Source organism: Macaca mulatta, chromosome 10 (genome assembly GCF_049350105.2).
Source record: "Macaca mulatta isolate MMU2019108-1 chromosome 10, T2T-MMU8v2.0, whole genome shotgun sequence".
Lineage (NCBI taxonomy): Eukaryota > Metazoa > Chordata > Mammalia > Primates > Cercopithecidae > Macaca > Macaca mulatta.
The window spans coordinates 48,110,467-48,126,638 of NC_133415.1; positions in this window are offsets into that span (position 1 = coordinate 48,110,467).

The window sequence follows — 16,172 nt, forward strand, 5'->3', positions numbered from 1 at the left end:
TTTGTTATTGGAGGATATTTCCATAGGCCCTATAGTCTTTAAAGGGAACCGAAATATCAGTTCTCAGATTCCACAGAAATAAGGCGAGCAAACAGACCCACGAAATACAGATGTAACTCCGTGAGTGGAAGTCACACATCACCAAGCAGTTTCTCAGAAAACTTCTTTCCAGTTTTTCTCTGATTATATCTTTTTATCACCACAGCCCTCTATGGGCTTCCAAATATTACTTTGCAAATTCCACAATAACAGGCTTAGCGAACGGCTACTTGAGGGGAAAGCTGTAACTCTGTGAGATGAATTAACAGAACACTAAGCAGTTTCTCAGAAAGCTTCTTTCCAGATTTCATCTGAGGATATTTCCTTTTTCACCGTCGCCCTCTATGGGCATCGAAATATCACTTTGCAAATTCCACAAGAACAGGCATAGCGAACGGATTAGTCAGGGAAAAGATGGAAGTCTGTGAGATGATTTCACAGAACACAAAGAAGTTTCTCAGAAAGCTTCTTTCTCTTTGTTATCGGTGGATACTTCCTTTGGCCCTATAGTCTTCAAATGATCCGAAATATCAGTTGTCAGATTCCACAAATATAAGACTGGCAAACAGATACATGAAATAGAGATGTAACTCTATGAATGGAAGTCACACATCACAAAGCGGTTTCTCAGAAAGCTTCTTTTCAGTTTTACTCTGAGGATAATTTGTTTTTCACCATAGCTCTCTATGGGCTTCTTAATATCACTTTGCAAATTCCACAAGAACAGGCTAAGCAAACGGCTCCTTGAGGGGAAGGTGTAACTCTGTGAGATAAATTAAAAGAAAACTAAGCAGTTTCTCAGAAAGCTTCTTTCCAGATTTCATCTGAGGATATTTCCTTTTTCACCTAAGCCCTCTATGGGCATCGAAATATCACTTTGCAAATTCCACAAGAACAGGCCGAGCAAACGGTTTCTTGAGGGGAAAGCTGGAAGTCTGTGAGATGATTTCACAGAATACAAAGAAGTTTCTCAGAAAGCTTCCTTCTCTTTGTTATCGGAGGATATTTCCCTTGGCCCTATTGTCTTTAAATGGATCCGAAATATCAGTTCTCAGAATCCACAGAAATCAGGCTAGCCAACAGATCCATGAAATACAGATGTAACTCTGTGAGTGGAAGATACACATCACAAAGCCGTTTCGCACAAAGCTTCTTTCCAGTTTTTCTCTGAGGATATTTTCTTTTCAACCATAGCCCTCTATGGGTTTCCAAATATCACTTTGCAAATTCCCCAAGAACAGCCTTAGCGAACGGCTTCCTTAGGGGAAAGCTGCAACACTGTGAGATGAATTAACAGAACACTAAGCAGTTTCTCAGAAAGCTTCTTTCCAGGTTTCATCGGAGGATATTTCCTTTTTCACCAAAGTCCTCTATGTTCCTAGAAATATCACTTTGCAAATTCCACAAAACAGGCTTAGTGAACGGCTTCTTGAGGGGAAACCTGGAAGTCTGTGAGATGATTTCACAGAGCACAAAGAAGTTTCTCAGAAAGCTTCTTTCTCTTTGTTGTTGGAGGATATTTCCTTTGGCCCTATAGTCTTCAAAGGGATCCGAAATATCAGCTCTCAGATTCTACAGAAATAGGCTTCCAAACAGATCCACGAAATAGAGATGTAATTCTGTGAGTGGAAATCACTCATAAAAAAGCAGTCTCAGAAAGCTTCTTTCCAGTTTTTCTCTAAGGTATTTTTTTTTCACTGTAGCCCTTCATGGGCTTCCAAATATCACTTTGCAAATTCCACAGGAACAGGCTTAGCGAACGGCTTCTTGAGGGGAAAGCTGTAACTCTGTGAGATGAATTAACAGAACACTAAGCAGTTGCTCAAAAAGCTTCTTTCCAGATTTCATCTGAGGATATTTCCTTTTTCACCGTTGCCGTCTATGGCCATCGAAATATCACTTTGCAAATTCCACAAGAATAGGCTTAGCGAAAGGCTCCTTAAGGGCAACGCTGGAAGTCTGTGAGATGATTTCACAGAACAGAAAGAAGTTTCTCAGATAGCTCTTTCTGTTTGTTATCAGAGGATATTTCCTTTGGCCCTATAGTCTTCAAAGGGATCCGAAATATCTCTTCTCAGATTCCACAGAAATCAGGCTAGCAAACAGATCCACGAAATACAGATGTAACTCTGTGAGTGGAAGTCACACATCACAAAGCAGTTTCACACAAAGCTTCTTTCCATTTTTTCTCTGAGGATATTTTCTTTTCAACCATAGCACTCTATGGGCTTCCAAATATCAGTTTGCAAATTTCACAAGAACAGGTTTCGCGAACGGCTTCTTGAGGGGAAAGCTGTAACTCTGTGAGATGATTTAACAGAACACAAAGCAGTTTCTCAGAAAGCTTCTTTCTAGATTTCATCTGACGATATTTCCTTTTTCACCGTCGCTCTCTATGGGCATCGAAATATCCCTTTGTAAATACCACAAGAACAGGCTTAGCGAAAGGCTTCTTGAGGGGAAAGCTGGAAGTCTGTGAGATTATTTCATAGAACACAAAGAAGTTTCCAGAAAGCTTCTTTCTCTTTGTTCATGGAGGGTTTTCCTTTTGCCCTATAGCCTTAAAGGGTTCTGAAATATCAGTTCTCATATTCCACAGAAATAAGGCTAGGAAACAGATACACAAAATACAGATGTTACTCTGTGAGTGGAAGTAACACATCACAAAGCAGTTTTTCGGATAGCTTCTTTACAGTTTTTCTCTGAGGATATTTTCTTTTTCACCATAGCCCTCTAAAAGCTTCCAAATATCACTTTGCAAATTCCACAAGAACAGGCTTCGCGAACTGCTTCTTGAGGGGAAAGCTGTAACTCTGTGACATGAATTAACAGAAAACTAAGCAGATTCTCAGAAAGCTTCTTTCCAGATTTCATCTGAGGATATTTCCTTTTTCAACGTCGGCCTCTATGGGCATCGAAATATCACATTGCAAACTCCACAAGAACGGGCTTAGCGAAAGGCTTCTTGAGGGGAAAGGTGGAAGTCTGTGAGATGATTTCAGAGAACACAAAGAAGTTTCCAGAAAGCTTCTTTCTCTTTGTTATCGTAGGATATTTCCTTTGGCCCTATAGTCTGAGGGATCTGAAATATCTGTTCTCAGATTCCACAGACATAACACTAGCAAAAAGATCAACGAAATACAGATGTTACTCTGTGAGTGGAAGTCACACATCACAAAGCAGTTTCTCGGAAAGCTTCTTTCCAGTTTTTCTCTGAGGATATTTTCTTTTTCGCCTTAGCCCTCTATGGCCTTCCAAATATCACTTTGCAAATTCCACAAGAACCGGCTTAGCGAATGGCTTCTTGAGGGGAAAGCTGTAACTCTGCCAGATGAATTAACAGAACACTAAGCAGATTCTCAGAAAGCTTCTTTCCAGATTTCATCTGAGGATATTTCCTTTTTCACCATTGCCCTCTAAGGCCATCGAAATATCACTTTGCAAATTCCACAAGAACAGGCTTAGAGAAAGGCTTCTAGAGGGGAAAGCTGGAAGTCTGTGAGATGGTTTCAGAGAACACAAAGAAGATTCCAGAAAGCTTCTTTCCCTTTGTTCTCAGAGGATCTTTCCTTTGGCCCTATAGTAATCAAAGGGATCCGAAATATCAGTTCTCAGATTCCACAGAAATAAGGCTAGCAAACAGATCCACGAAATACAGATGTAACTCTGTCAGTGGAAGTCACACATCATAAAGTGGTTTCTCAGAAAGCTTCTTTCCAGTTTTTCTCTGAGGATATTTTCTTTTTCACCATAGCCCTCTACGGGCTTTCAAATATCACTTTGCAAATTCCACAAGAACAGGCTTAGCAAACGGCTTCTTGAGGGGAAAGCTGTAACTCAGTGAGATGAATTAACAGAACACTAAGCAGTTTCTCAGAAAGCTTCTTTCCAGATTTCATCTGAGGATATTTCCTTTTTCACCGTCGCCCTCTTTGGGAATTAAAATACCACTTTGCAAATTGCACAAGAACAGGCTTAGCGAAAGGCTTCTTGAGGGGAAAGCTGGAAGTCTGTGGGATGGTTTCACAGAACACAGAGAAGTTTCTCAGAAAGCTCTTTCTCTTTGTTATTGGAGGATATTTCCTTTAGCCCTATAGTCTTCAAAGGGATCCGAAATATCAGTTCCCAGATTCCACAGAAATAAGGCTAGCAAACAGATCCACGAAATACAGATGTAACTCTGAGAGTGAAAGTCACACATCACAAAGCGGTTTCGGAGAACGCTTCTTTCCAGTTTTTCTCTGAGGATATTTTCTTTTTCACCATAGCCCTCTATGGGCTTCCAAATATCACCTTACAAATTCCACAAGAACAGGCTTAGCGAACGGCTTCTTGAGGGGAAAGCTGTAACTCTGTGAGATGAATTAACAGAACCCTAAGCAGTTTGTCAGAATGCTTCTTTCCAATTTCATCTCAGGATATTTCCTTTTTCAACTAAGCCCTTTAGGGACATCGAAATATAACTTTGCAAATTCCACAAGAAAAGGCCTAGCGAGCCATTTCTTGAGGGGAAAGCTGTAACTCTGTGAGATGAATTAACAGAACACTAAGCAGTTTCTCAGAAAGCTTCTTTCCAGATGTCATCTGAGGATATTTCCTTTTTCACCGTCGCCCTCTATGGGCATCGATATATCACTTTGCAAATTCCACAAGAACAGGCTTAGCAAAAGGCTTCTTGAGGGGAATGCTGTAACTCTGTGAGATGATTTCACAGAACACAAAGAAGTCTCTCAGAAAGCTTCTTTCTCTTTGTTATCAGAGGATGTTTCCTTTGGCCCTATAGTCTTCAAAGGGATTCGAAATATGAGTTCTCAGATTCCACAGAAATAAGGCAAGCAAATAGATCCACGAAATACAGATGTATCTCTGTGACTGGAAGTCACACATCACAAAGCGGTTTCTCAGAAAACTTCTTTCCAGTTTTCCTCTGAGAATATTTTCTTTTTACCAGAGACCTCTATGGGATTCCAAATATGACTTTGTAAATTGCACAAGAACAGGCTTGGCGAAGGGATTCTTGTGGGGAAAGCTGTAACTCTGTGAGACGAATTAACAGAACACTAAGCAGTTTCTCAGAAAGCTTCTTTCCACATTTCAACTGAGGACATTTCCCTTTTCACCGTCGCCCTCTATGGGCATCAAAATGTCATTTTGGAAATTGCACAAGAACAGGCTTAGCCAAAGGCTTCTTGAGGGGAAAGCTGGAAGTCTGTGAGATGATTTCACAGAACACAAAGACGTTTCTCAGAGAGCTTCTTCCTCTTTGTTATCAGAGGATATTTCCTTTGGCCCTATAGACTTCAAAGGGGTCCTAAATATCAGTTCTCAGATTCCACAGATATAAGGCTAGCAAAGAGGTCCACGAAATACAGATGTAACTCTGTGAGATGAATTAACAGAACACCAAGCAGTTTCTCAGAAACCTTCTTTCCAGATTTCATGATGATATTTCCTTTTTCACCAGAGACCTCTATGGGCTACCAAATATCACTTTGCCAATTCCACAAGAACTGTCTTAGCGAAAGGCTTCTTGAGGGGAAAGCTGTAACTCTGTGAGATGATTTCACAGAACACAAAGAAGTTTCTCAGAAAGCTTCTTTCTCTTTGTTATTGGAGGATATTTCCTTTGGCCTTATAGTCTTCAATGGGAACAGAAATATCTGTTCTCAGATTCCACAGAAATAAGGCTAACAAATAGATCCACGAAATACAGATGTAACTCTCTGAGATGAATTAACAGAAAACTAAGCAGTTTCTCAGAAAGCTTCTTTTCATATTTCATCTGAGGATACTTCCTTTTTCACCGTAGCCCTCTATGGGCTTCCTAATATCACTTTGCCAATTCCACAAGAACTGTCTTAGCGAAAGGCTTCTTGAGGGGAAAGCTGTAACTCTGTGAGATGATTTCACAGAACACAAAGAAGTTTCTCAGAAAGCTTCTTTCTCTTTGTAATCGGAGGATATTTCCTTTGGCCCTATAGTCTTCAAAGGGGTCCGAAATATCTGTTCTCAGATTCCACAGAAATAAGGCTAGCAAAGAGATCCACGAAATACAGGTGTAACTCTGTGAGATGAATTAACAGAACACCAAGCAGTTTCTCAGAAAGCTTCTTTCCATATTTCATCTGAGGATATTTCCTTTTTCACCATAGCCCTCTATGGGCTTCCAAGTATCACTTTGCCAATTCCACAAGAACTGTCGTAGCGAAAGGCTTCTTGAGGGGAAAGCTGTAACTCTGTGAGATGATTTCACAGAACACAAAGACGTTTCTCAGAAAGCTTCTTTCTCTTTGTTATCGGAGGATATTCCCTTTGGCCCTATAGTCTTCAAAGGGATCCGAAATATCTGTTTGCATATTCCACAGAAATAAGGCTAGCAAAGAGATCTACGAAATACAGATGTAACTCTGTGAGATGAATGAACAGAACACTAAGCAGTTTCTCAGAAAGCTTCTTTCCAGATTTCATCTGAGGATATTTCCTTTGTCACCATAGCCCTCTATGGGCTTCCAAATATCACTTCGCCAATTCCACAAGAACTGTCCTAGTGAAAGGCTTCATGAGGGGAAAGCTGCAACTCTGTGAGTTGATTTCACAGAACACAAAGAAGTTTCTCAGAAAACTTCTTTCTCTTTGTAGTCGGAGGATATTTCCTGTGGCCCTATAGTATTCAAAGGGATCCGAAATATCAGTTCTCAGATTCCACAGAAATAAGGCTAGCAAAGAGATTCACGAAATACAGATGTAACTCTTTGAGATGAATTAACAGAAGACTAAGCAGTTTCTCAGAAAGCTTCTTTAGAGATTTCATCTGAGGATATTTCCTTTTTCACCATAGCCCTCTATGGGCTTCCAAATATCACTTTTCCAATTCCACAAGAACTGTCTTAGCGAAAGGCTTCTTGAGGGGAAAGCTGTAACTGTGTGAGATGATTTCACAGAACACAAGGAAGTTTCTCAGAAAGCTTCTTTCTCTTTGTTATCAGAGGATATTTCCTTTGGCCCTATAGTCTTCAAAGGGATCCGAAATATCAGTTCTCAGGTTCCACAGAAATAAGGCTCTCAAAGAGATACACAAAATACAGATGTTACTCTGTGAGTGGAAGTAACACATCACAAAGCAGTTTCTCGGATAGCTTCTTTCCAGTTTTTCTCTCAGGATATTTTCTTTTTCACCATAGCCCTCTATGGGCTTCCAAATATCACTTTGCAAATTCCACAAGAACAGGCTTAGTGAACTGCTTCTGCGGGGAAAGCTGTAACTCTGTGAGATGAATTAACAGAACACTAAGGAGATTCTCAGAAAGCTTCTTTCCAGATTTCATCTGAGGATATTTCCTTTTTCACCTAAGCCCTCTATGGGCATCGAATTATCATTTTGCAAATTCCACAAGAACAGGCTTAGCGAAAGGCTTCTTGAGGGGAAACCTGGAAGTCTGTGAGATGGTTTCACAGAACACAACGAAGTTTCCAGAGAGCTTCTTTCTCTTTGTTATCGGAGAATATTTCTTTTGGCCCTATAGTCTGCAAAGGGATCCGCAATATCACTTCTCACATTCCACAGAAATAAGGCTAGCAAACAGATCCACGAAATACAGTGTAACTCTGCGAGTGGAAGTCACACATCACAAAGCAGTTTCTCAGAAGGCTTCTTTTCAGTTTTTCTCTGACGATATTTTCTTTTTCACCATAGCCCTCTATTGTCTTCCAAATATCACTTTGCAAATTGAACAAGAACAGGCTATGCAAACCACTTCTTGAGGGGAAAGCTGTAATTCTGTGAGATGAATTAAGAGAACACTAAGCAGTTTCTCCGAAAGCTTCTTTCCAGATGTCATGTGAGAGTGTTTCCTTTTTCACCGTCGCCCTCTATGGACATCGAAATATCACTTTGGAAATTCAACAAGAACTGTCTTAGCGAAAGGCTTCTTGAGAGGAAAGCTGGAAGTCTGTGAGATGATTTCACAGAACACAAAGCAGTTTAAAGAAAGCTTCTTTCTCTTTGTTATTGGAGGATATTTCCTTCGGCCCTATATTCTTCAAAGGGATCAGAAATATCAGTTCTCAGATTCCACAGGAATAAGGCTAGCAGACAAATCCACGAAATACAGATGTAACTCTGTGAGTGGAAATCACACATCCCAAAGCAGTTTCTCAGAAAGCTTCTTTACAGTTTTTCTCTGAGGATATTTCCTTTTTCACCGTTGTCCTCTATGGGCATCGAAATATGACTTTGCAAATTCCACAAGAACAGGCTGTGAGAACAACTTCTTGATTGGAAAGCTGTAACTATGTGAGATGAAATAACAGAACACTAAGCAGTTTCTCAGAAAGCTTCTTTCCAGATTTCATCTCAGGATATTTCCTTTTTCACCATAGCCCTCTATGGGCATGGAAATATCACTTTGCAAATTCCACAAGAACAGGCTTAACGAAGGGCTTCTTGAGGGGAAAGCTGGAAGTCTATGAGATGCTTTCACAGAACACAACGAAGTTTCTCAGAAAGCTTCTTTCTGTTTGTTATCGGAGGATATTTCCTTTGGCCGTATAGTCTTCAAAGGTATCCGAAATATCAGTTCTCAGATTCCACAGAAATAAGGCTAGCAAACAGATCCATGAAATACAGATGTAACTCAGTGAGTGGAAGTCACGCATCATAATGCGGTTGCTAGGAAACCTTCTTTCCAGTTTTTCTCTGAGGATAATTTCTTTTTCACCATAGCCGTCTATGGGCTTCCAAATATCACTTTGCAAATTCCACAAGAACAGGCTTAGCGAAAGGCTTCTTGAGGGGAAAGCTGGAATTCTGTGAGATGATTTCACAGAACACAAAGAAGTTTCCAGAAAGCTTCTTTCTCTTTGTTATCCGAAGATATTTCCTTTGGCCCTATAATCTGAAAGGGATCCGAAGTATCAGTTCTCAGATTCCACAGAAATAAGGCTAGCAGACACATTCACGAAATACAGATGTAACTCTGTGAGTGGAAGTCACACATCACAAAGCAGTTTCTCAGAAAGCTTCTTTACAGTTTTTCTCTGAAGATATTTCCTTTTTCACTGTCGCCCTCTATCGGCATTGAAATATGAGTTTTCAAATTCCTGAAGAAAAGGCTTAGCGACAGGCTTCTTGAGGAGAAAGCTGGAAATCTGTGAGATGATTTCACAGAACACAAAGAAGTTTCCCAGAAAGCTTCTTTCTCTTTTTTTGCGGACCATATTTCCTTTGGCCCTATAGTCTTCAAAGGGATCCGAAATATCAGTTCTCAGATTCCAGAGAAATAAGTCCAGCAAACAGATACATGAAATACAGATGTAACTATGTGAGTGGAAGTCACACATCACAAAGCAGTTTCACAGAAAGCTTCTTTCCAGTTTTCCTCTGAGGATATATTATTTTTCACCATAACCCTCTATGGGCATCCAAATATCACTTTGCAAATTCCAGAACAACAGGCTTAGTGAACGGCTTCTTGAGGGAAAAGCTGTAACTCTGTGAGACGAATTAACCGAACACTAAGCAGTTTGTCATAAAGCTTCTTTCCAGATTTCATCTGAGGATATTTCCTTTTTCACCGTCGCCCTCTGTGGGCATGGAAATATCACTTTGCAAATTCCACAAGAACAGGCTTACCGAAAGGCTTCTTGAGGGGAAAGCTGGAAATCTGTGAGATAATTTCACAGAACACAAAGAAGTTTCTCAGAAAGCTTCTTTCTCTTTGTTATCGGAGGAAATCTCCTTTGGCCCTATACTCTTCAAAGAGATCCGAAATATCAGATCTCAGATTCCACAGAAATAAGGCTTGCAAAGAGATCCACGAAATACAGATGTAACTCTGTGAGTGAGAGTTACACATCACAAAGCGGTTTCTCTAATGCTTCTTTCCAGTTTTTCTCTGAGGATATTTTCTTTTTCACCATTGCCCTCTATGGGCTTCCAAATATTACTTTGCAAATTCCACACGAACAGGCTTAGCGAACGGCATCTAGAGGAGAAAGCTGTAACTCTTTGAGATGAATTAACAGAACACTAAGGAGTGTCTCAGAAAGCTTCTTTCCAGATTTCATCTGAGGATATTTCCTTTTTCACCGTCGCCCTCTATGGGCATCAAAATATCACTTTGCTAATTCCACAAGAACAGGCTTAGCGAACAGCATCTTGAGGGGAAAGCTGGAAGTCTGTGAGATGATTTCACAGAACACAAAGAAGTTTCTTAGAAAGCTTCTTTCCCTTTGTTATTGGAGGATATTTCCATAGGCCCTATAGTCTTTAAAGGGAACCGAAATATCAGTTCTCAGATTCCACAGAAATAAGGCGAGCAAACAGACCCACGAAATACAGATGTAACTCCGTGAGTGGAAGTCACACATCACCAAGCAGTTTCTCAGAAAACTTCTTTCCAGTTTTTCTCTGATTATATCTTTTTATCACCACAGCCCTCTATGGGCTTCCAAATATTACTTTGCAAATTCCACAATAACAGGCTTAGCGAACGGCTACTTGAGGGGAAAGCTGTAACTCTGTGAGATGAATTAACAGAACACTAAGCAGTTTCTCAGAAAGCTTCTTTCCAGATTTCATCTGAGGATATTTCCTTTTTCACCGTCGCCCTCTATGGGCATCGAAATATCACTTTGCAAATTCCACAAGAACAGGCATAGCGAACGGATTAGTCAGGGAAAAGATGGAAGTCTGTGAGATGATTTCACAGAACACAAAGAAGTTTCTCAGAAAGCTTCTTTCTCTTTGTTATCGGTGGATACTTCCTTTGGCCCTATAGTCTTCAAATGATCCGAAATATCAGTTGTCAGATTCCACAAATATAAGACTGGCAAACAGATACATGAAATAGAGATGTAACTCTGTGAATGGAAGTCACACATCACAAAGCGGTTTCTCAGAAAGCTTCTTTTCAGTTTTACTCTGAGGATAATTTGTTTTTCACCATAGCTCTCTATGGGCTTCTTAATATCACTTTGCAAATTCCACAAGAACAGGCTAAGCAAACGGCTCCTTGAGGGGAAGGTGTAACTCTGTGAGATAAATTAAAAGAAAACTAAGCAGTTTCTCAGAAAGCTTCTTTCCAGATTTCATCTGAGGATATTTCCTTTTTCACCTAAGCCCTCTATGGGCATCGAAATATCACTTTGCAAATTCCACAAGAACAGGCCGAGCAAACGGTTTCTTGAGGGGAAAGCTGGAAGTCTGTGAGATGATTTCACAGAATACAAAGAAGTTTCTCAGAAAGCTTCCTTCTCTTTGTTATCGGAGGATATTTCCCTTGGCCCTATTGTCTTTAAATGGATCCGAAATATCAGTTCTCAGAATCCACAGAAATCAGGCTAGCCAACAGATCCATGAAATACAGATGTAACTCTGTGAGTGGAAGATACACATCACAAAGCCGTTTCGCACAAAGCTTCTTTCCAGTTTTTCTCTGAGGATATTTTCTTTTCAACCATAGCCCTCTATGGGTTTCCAAATATCACTTTGCAAATTCCCCAAGAACAGCCTTAGCGAACGGCTTCCTTAGGGGAAAGCTGCAACACTGTGAGATGAATTAACAGAACACTAAGCAGTTTCTCAGAAAGCTTCTTTCCAGATTTCTTCTGAGGATATTTCCTTTTTAACAGTCGCCCTCTATGGGCATCGAAATATCACTTTGCAAATTCCAGAATAACAGGCTTAGCGAAAGGCTTCTTGAGGGGAAAGCTGGAAGTCTGTGAGATGATTTCACAGAACACAAAGAAGTTTCTCAGAAAGCTTCTTTCGCTTCATCATGGAGGATATATCCTATGGCCCTATAGTTTTCAAAGGGATCCGAAATATCTTTTCTCAGATTCCACACAAATAAGGTTCGCAAAGGGATCCACGAAATACAGATGTAACTCTGTGAGAGAAAGTCACACATCACAAAGCAGTTTCTCAGAAAGCTTCTTTCCAGATTTCATCTGAGGATATTTCCTTTTACACCGTCGCCCTCTATGGGCTTCCAAATATCACTTGGGAAATTCCAAACAACATTCTTAATGAACGTCTTCTTCAGGGGTAAGCTGTAACTCTCTGAGATGAATTAACAGAACACTAAGAGGTTTCTCAGAAAGCTTCTTTCCAGATTTCATCTGAGGATATTTCCTTTTTCACCGTCACCATCTATGGGCATCAAAATATCACTTTGCAATTTCCATAAGAAGAGGCTAAGCGAAAGGCTTCTTGAGGGGTAAGCTGGAAGTCTGTGAGATGATTTGACAGAACACAAAGAAGTTTCTCAGAAAGCTTCTTTCTCTTTGTTGTCGGACGATATTTCCTTTGGCCATATAGTCTTCAAAGGGATCTGAAATATCAGTTCTCACATTCCAAAGAAATAAGGCTAGCAAACAGATCCATTAAATACAGATGTAACTCTGTGAGTGGAAGTCACCCATCGCAGAGCAGTTCCTCAGAAAGCTTCTTTCCAGTTTTTCTCTGAGGATATTTCCTTTTTCAACGTCGCCCTCTATGGGCATCGAAATATCACTTTGCAAATTCCACAAGAACAGGCTTAGTGAAAGGCTTCTTGAGGGAAAAGCTGAAGTCTGTGAGATGATTTCACAGAACACAAAGAAGATGCTCAGAAAGCTTCTTTCTCTTTGTTATAGGATGATATTTCCTTTGGCCCTATATTCTTCAAAGGGATCCGAAATATCAGTTCTCAGATTCCACAGAAATAAGGCTAACAAACAGATCCACGAAATACAGATGTAACTCTGTGAGTGGAAGTCACACATTACAAAGCAGTTTCTCAGAAAGATTCTTTCCAGTTTTTCTCTGAGGATATTTTCTTTTTCACCATAGCCCTCTATGGGCTTCCAAATATCACTTTGCAAATTCCACAAAAACAGGCTTAGCGAACGTCTTCTTGAGGAGAAAGCTGTAAATCTGTGAGATGAATTAACAGAACACTAAGCAGTTTCCCAGAAAGCGTCTTTCCAGATTTCATCTGAGGATATTTCCTTTTTCATCGTCGCCCTCTTTGGGTATCGAAATATCACTTTGCAATTTCCACAAGGACAGGCTTTGTGAAAGGATTCTTAGGGGATAGCTGGAAGTGTGTGAGATGATTTCACAGAACACAAAGAAGTTTCTCAGAAAGCTTCTTTCTCTTTGTAATCGGAGGATATTTCCTTTGGCCCTATAGTCTTCAAAGGGAACCGAAAGATCACTTCTCAGATTCCACAGAAATAAGGCGAGCAAACAGATCCACGAAATACAGATGTAACTCTGTGAGTGGAAGCCACACATCACAAAGCAGTTTCTCAGAAAGCTTCTTTCCAGTTTTTCTCTGAGGATAATTTCTTTTTCACCATAGCCCTCTACCGGCTTCCAAATATCACTTTGCAAATTCCAAAAGAACAGGCTTAGCGAACGGCTACGTGACAGTAAAGCTGTAACTCTGTGAGATGAATTAACAGAACACTAAGCAGTTTCTCAGAAAGCTTCTTTCCAGATTTCATTTGAGGATATTTCCTTTTTCACCGTCGCCTTCTATGGGCATCGAAATATCACCCTGCAAATTCCACAAGAAGAGGCTTAGAGAAGGGTTCTTGAGGGCAATGCTGGAAGTCTGTGAGATGATTTCACAGAACACAAAGAAGATTCTCAGAAAGCTTCTTTCTCTTTCTTATCAGAGGATATTTCCTTTGGCCGTACAGTCTTAAAAGGGATCCAAAATATCGGTTCTCACATTCCACAGAAATAAGGCCTGCAAAGAGATCCACGAAATACAGATGTAACTCTGTGAGTGAAAGTCACACATCACAAAGCAGTTTCTCTGAAAGATTCTTTCCAGTTTTTCTCTGAGGATATTTTCTTTTTCACCATAGCCCTCTACGGGCTTGCAAATATCACTTCGCGAATTCCACCAGAACAGGCTTAGTGAGCAGACTTTTGATAGGAAAGCTGTAACTCTGTGAGATGAATTAACCGAACACTAAGCAGTTTCTCGGAAAGCTTCTTTCCAGATTTCATCTGAGGATATTTCCTTTTTCACCATACCCCTCTATGGGTTTCCAAATATAACTTTGCAAATTCCACAAGAACTGTCTTAGCGAATGGCTTCTTGAGGGGAAGGCTGTAACTCTGTGAGATGATTTCACAGAACACAAAGAAGTTTCTCAGAAAGCTTCTTTCTCTTTGCTATCGGAGGATATTTCCTTTGGCCCTATAGTCTTCAAAGGGAACCGAAAAATCACTTCTCAGATTCCACAGAAATCAGGCTAGCAAACAGATCCACGAAATACAGATGTAATTCTGTGAGTGGAAGTGACACATCACAAAGCAGTTTCTCAGAAAGCTTCTTTCCAGTTTTTCACTGAGGATATTTTCTTTATGACCGTAGCCCTCTAAGGGTTTCCAAATATCACCTTGCAAATTCAAAAAGAACAGGCTTAGCGAAGGGCTTCTGGAGGGGAAAGCTGTAACTCTGTGAGATGAATTAACCGAACACTAAGCAGTTTCTCAGAAAGCTTCTGAACACATTTCATGTGAGGATATTTCCTTTTTCATCATCGCCATCTATGGGCATCAAAATATCACTTTGCAATTTCCACAGGAAGAGGCTTAGCGAAAGGTTTCTTCAGTGAAAGCTGTACCTCTGTGAGATGATTTCACAGAACACAAAGAAGTTTCTCAGAAAGCTTCTTTCTCTTTGTTATCGGAGGATATTTCCTTTGGCCCTAGCGTCTTCCAAGTGATCCGAAATATCAGTTCTCAGATTCCACAGAAATAAGGCTAGCAAACAGATCCACGAAACACAGATGTAACTGTGTGAGTGGAAGTCACACATCACAAAGCGGTTTCTCAGAAAGCTTCTTCCAGTTTTTCTCTGAGGATACTTTCTTTTTCACCATAGCCCTCTAAGGGCTTCCAAATGTAACTCTGAAAATTCCACAAGAACAGGCTTAGCGATATTTCCTTTGGCCCTATTTTCTTCAAAGGGATTCAAAATATCTGTTCTCAGATTCCACAGAAATAAGGCTAGCAAAGAGATCCAGGAAATACAGATGTAACTCTGTGAGTGGAAGTCACAAATCACAAAGCAGTTTCTCAGAAAGTTTCTTTCCAGTTTTTCTCTGAGGATATTTTCTTTTTCACCATAGCCCTCTATGGGCTTCCAAATATAACTTTGTGAATTCCACAGGAAAAGGCTTAGCGAGCGGCTTCCTGAGGAGAAAGCTGTAACTCTGTGAGATGAATTAACAGAACACTTAGCAGTTTCTCAGAAAGCTTCTTTCCAAATTTCATCTGAGAATATTTCCTTTTTCACCATAGCCCTCTACGGGCTTCTAAATATCACTTTGCAAATTCCAAAAGCAGTGTCTCATCGAAAGGCTTCTTGAGGGGAAAGCTGTAACTCTGTGAGGTGATTTCACAGAACACAAAGAAGTTTCTCAGAAAGCTTCCTTCTCTTTGTTATCAGAGGATATTTCCTTTGGCCCTATAGTCTTCAAAGCGATCCGAAATATCTGTTCTCAGATCCAAAGAAATAAGGCTATCAAAGAGACCACGAAATACAGATGTAACTCTGTGAGTGGAAGTCACATATCACAAAGCAGTTTCTCAGAAAGCTTCTTTCCAGATTTCATCTGAGGATATTTCCTTTTTCACCAGAGCCCTCTATGGGCTTCCAAATATCACTTTGCGAATTCCACAGGAAAAGTCTTAGCGAGCGGAAATTTGAGGAGAAAGCTGTAACTCTCTAAGTGAATTAACAGAACACTTAGCAGTTTCTCCAAAAGCTTCTTTGCAGATTTCATCTGAGAGTATTTCGTTTTTCACCATAGCCCTCTATGTTCTTTTAAATATCACTTTCAAATTCCACAAGCAGTGTCTTATCGCAAGGCTTCCTGAGGGGAAAGCTGTAACTCTGTGAGATGGTTTCGCAGAACACAAAGAAATTTCTCAGAAAGCTTCTTTCTCTTTGTTATCGGAGGATATTTCCTTTGCCCCTATAGTCTTCAAAGGGATCCGAAATATCTGTTCTCAGATTCCACAGAAATAAGGCTAGCAAAGAGACCCATGAAATACAGATGTAACTCTGTGAGTGAAAGTCACACACCACAAAGCAGTTTCTCTGAAAGCTTCTTTCCAGTTTTTC